The following is a 4,295-nucleotide window of genomic DNA, read 5'->3' as shown; positions in this document are numbered from 1 at the left end:
ACCTGATGATACATCTCCTCGGACGGACACCATGCATGTTAACTGATCGGGTCCTTTTAAAAGCATAGAATTGAGAGATATGCCCTTGGTTTTTGCGGCCGCATCCCACACGAGGCGGACCTTTCCTGGTTTGTGTGGGTTATACACGGGAAAAATCGGCAGATACCAACACCCTTTTTCCAGTAGCGACTCAACTGGCAAAGGTTTGGCGTATCCTTTGGTTACATAAGCTGCGATCTTAGACGACAAGATCTCGGCGAGCTCCGGATATCGCTTTAGTTTCGCTTGTAAGCATTGAGCTCTTCGCAAGGCAGTCGGGAGGCTATCAGGAAGCGTGATGTCAGCGTGTTTCTAGAGCAGGCCTGTCTCGAAACGGCCTTGGATGCGCTTTGTCATCGCCTTAAGTTGTTCGACAGCTTGTTGGTCATCTTTCGACATCAGACTGGCCGATTTACATTTAATGTCGACTTTATCAAGGCAGACGTACTCTTCGATAGCCTTTAGCAACTCAGCGTTGGCAGCAGCGTCGCAGTCGCAGCTGTGGAACGCATGATAGGCAGCGGGTTGAGGCTGCTTTACAAGAACTCCTTTCAGTGTCCATCCTAGGCGCGTCTTTTCCGCTACCGGCTCGTTGTCTGAGCCCTCGCGGGAACGTAGACTTAGGCCTAGTCGGCTGTTGTTCAGGCCTATTTGTAGCTTGGGTATGGCATCTTCATAGGAGGACAACGGTAGGCCTCTAAGATGCGAAAATCTAGCTTGAAGCCCTTTAACATCGAGCGTCTGCAACGGCAGTTCGAGCCTTTTTACAGTGCGCACATCCTTCAAAACGAAGCGCCTTTTTGCATTGGCACCGGAAATTCCCAACTCGAGCACTTGGGAGTCCTCTTCATAGCGTTGGGTGTTTGCAGTCCATTTCAGGCATAAAGGTTGCGAAGTGCCCGTCAGATTCAGCCTCTCTTGTACCTCGGCATCCATAAGCGTAAGTGAAGATCCATCATCGAAGAAAGCGTAAGTTTGAAGTTTGATATTATTCTCATGGAGTGTTACTGGCAACACCCGAAATAGGATCGAATCGGCGTAACTGTTATGCGCGTTTAACATTAGGTTAGCAAGTGGTGGGCTAACCACATCATGAGGATGTGTGTGCAGTAATTGATGGTGGATTGAAGAGCATCCGTCTATACCGCAAGTAGCTGTAGACTGGCAGTTGAACTTATTATGCGCCTTTAAACAGCGACGACATAACCTATGCACGCACACCAATTGCACAGCCCTGTCCGCGCTTCTAAACTGATGACAGCTTCCAACCGAACTACACTCGCCGTGACAAACAATACATGCGACCCTTTTCCCAGTTCCGACGTTATTTGCGTGTGCATTTAAATATCCTCGTTTGGTAGAAGTTCTGGGGGCGACGCTTGGTACGAGAATGCTATTCGCCCCTTGAGCAAACTGAAATAGCCATTCACCGAAACTCTCGAGATTTGAGGAAGTCAACTGCAATTTGTGCATGCCCCAAAAGGCGGCGAGCAATCCTGGCAGTTTGCCAACCAACTCTTGTTCCAACTCGGGATTGTTAAGGTGGCAGAACATGTTTGAAGCTTTCATTGTTGCGNTTGCCAACCAACTCTTGTTCCAACTCGGGATTGTTAAGGTGGCAGACCATGTTTGAAGCTTTCATTGTTGCGCAGATGTTTTGCACCTCCAAGGCCAAATCTACGAGAGCCTCAAGGCGGTTTTCTTTTACTGCTGGTATTTCTCGAATTCGTGCCAGGAGCACGGCAATAATAAGTTCGGGACGTCCGAATTTCATTCGTAGTGTGTCGAGTATTTGTGGGGCGCAGGACGCGTGTAAGAGCAAGTTTCTTACTGCGTTCCGTGCCGCTCCTTCTAACGCCTGACGTAAGCGCAATAAGTTTTCACCCTCCGAAAATCCACATAGTTCGGTGGTCTGTTGATATGTGGCCAGAAACAGGGGCCATTCTTCAGGTTTCCCGTTGAACTTAGGCAGCTCTTTACAAACACCATTGCGCGCAGCAATTTGATTTTTGGTTAGGCAGCGTTGATCGGGTGGCCGTGACAAAGTCTGCCCTGCCAGTTGTGGTTGAGACTCTGTTGGCGCTGACACACGCTCGGGTACCAATTTCGGTAGCCAAGTCATACCGATTGCGGGCCCGGCATGCGTTTGCACCTGCTGTTCAATGGTAGAGAACTTCTCTTGCAACGAAGTTATTTGGTTTTGCATATTGTTGTCAGCTGGTGACTCATTTGGCTGCAGAGTGGTGGCGGAAATACCGCCATGGTCACGGTGCCGGATGCCTTCATCTTTATACGGTGGCCCTGACGTGGGCAAGGTGTGCCCAGTGCCATTCAACCACTTTTGAACTGCGATAGTGTCCAAACCTTCATCGAGGTCTGACCATTCGTCTTCGGTTTCTACTTGTTGCAGAAGCTTTTTACGCCGATCAAGTAGAGCTTCCCTCTGACGCAAGATCCGCTCCTCTTCTTCGATTAGTGATGCTTCTGCACTGCCAGGACTACTCCGACTCGACGCACCACCTTGTCCGATTGCGGCTGTAGGTGATGGATGGGTCGCCTCTTGTGGCGTAAGTGTGCAGGCAGCGCCTTCCTCATGGCTGACCGTATTTTGCCGACCCTGCTTGCCTTCAGTCGCCTGGTTAGGGAGGGCAACACCAGCGCCAACCTTTTGTTTTTCCGCCCCAGTCGTCGTACTGCGTGAAGGTGTAGAGCAATCTGAACAGCGCCAGTCCACGTTTTCGATGGAGGCCGTAACGCCAGCACATCGATTGTGATACCATCGATCGCATACATCACAGCAAACCATTTGCGAATCGTCCGCCTTTGAGCAACTCTTACAGCTATGACCTTCTGACATTCCAGCGTCGGGCATTTTGCAAATTGGGAAATGTTAAATTATTTCAAAGTTGTTGCTGAAGCCAGCGATCCCACGCCCAAATTTCCAAAACACTCGTTTATGTAGTGAGATGTTTGACATAACTGGTGTTTATATTTATCCATTAGTTACAAGTGCTTTACAGATATTACAATAGTACTTACTTTAGTATTTTCAGGGATCTATCTGGATTTTATTAAATAATGTAGAATTTCTCACGCTCCTTGTAAGAAGTAAAGGCAGAAAGGAAAGAAAACGTAATGTCAAAAAACATCCTCAAGAAAACTTATAATTTGCCTTCACAGGGTGGTACATCGCAGTTAGGGTGCTGCCGTATCTTTCTTAACAGATGGTATTGAAAACTCTACAGCGAAGAGTACGCCACCGCCGATTCTGTCCTCCCTATCTTCTCTATAGATATGATAATTATTTGGGAGAATCTCTGAATTGAAAATGTGAGGTTTCAGCCAAGTTTCAGTAAAAGAAAGAATATTATAATTACATTCAAGGCCTTTAAGGTATAAGTTCGTTAATTTAGTATTTAAGCCTCTTACATTTTGATAATAAATACTTAAAGCAGATTTAATAATTAGTTTTTTGATTCAGTGTTATGACGGGGAATATTAGCTAAGTTATTTCCTTTTTTGGGCCTATATACGAATTCACGAACGAAAGCTCCAGGGGGCCAAAAAGGACTACTAAGCATCGCATTAAAATTATCTAAATTTACGTCAATTTTAAATGCAGCAATATTTCTTTCGTATTTAAAATTAAAGTTTCTGATGCTTAAGTCGATAGTTGTAATTTTTGATGAGATATAAAGCTTTATATCGTCTTCGGTAGTGTCTCTCGAAAATCTAGAGACAAAGATTGACTTCTTTGGCGGAACCACAACTAGTTTCCTTGTATCAGACTGGAGTACCGGCGGAAGGGGTTGAGTTACTGCGTTAGTAGTTGAGGATACGGAAGGCGATGGAGGCTTTGAAGATGATACCACCACTTCAATGGGGGAAGGGGAAGATACTTCAGGCTCGTTATTACCCTAAGCAGATTTCGTTACACGCTCTTTTGAGGCTGAGGATTCTGATGCTGGAGGACATGGAGAAGATAGATTAATTAAGTCAGTCGGAAGATTATTCTGACGTGCAACGGCAATAATTTCCTTAGATGGACTATGGAGACGCTTACGTTTAGACACATGGATATCCTTAACGGATTGCAAGGTATCTAAGCATTTGAATGATTTAAACACATTTTCATAATGTTAAAATTTGTCTGTCAGTATCGACAAACCAGCACATTTCAGATGGTAAATACCATCACACAGCCAGCACGATAACTAGCGTTCAGAATCGCTTTTAATTTGGCAAGTATCAAGATC

The sequence above is a fragment of the Rhagoletis zephyria genome, unplaced genomic scaffold (assembly GCF_001687245.7).
Source record: "Rhagoletis zephyria isolate East Lansing unplaced genomic scaffold, Rhagoletis_zephyria_1.1 Rzeph_scaffold_02245, whole genome shotgun sequence".
Lineage (NCBI taxonomy): Eukaryota > Metazoa > Arthropoda > Insecta > Diptera > Tephritidae > Rhagoletis > Rhagoletis zephyria.
The sequence above is the reverse complement of the archived record's forward strand: the minus strand, read 5'-3'. Positions refer to the sequence as shown.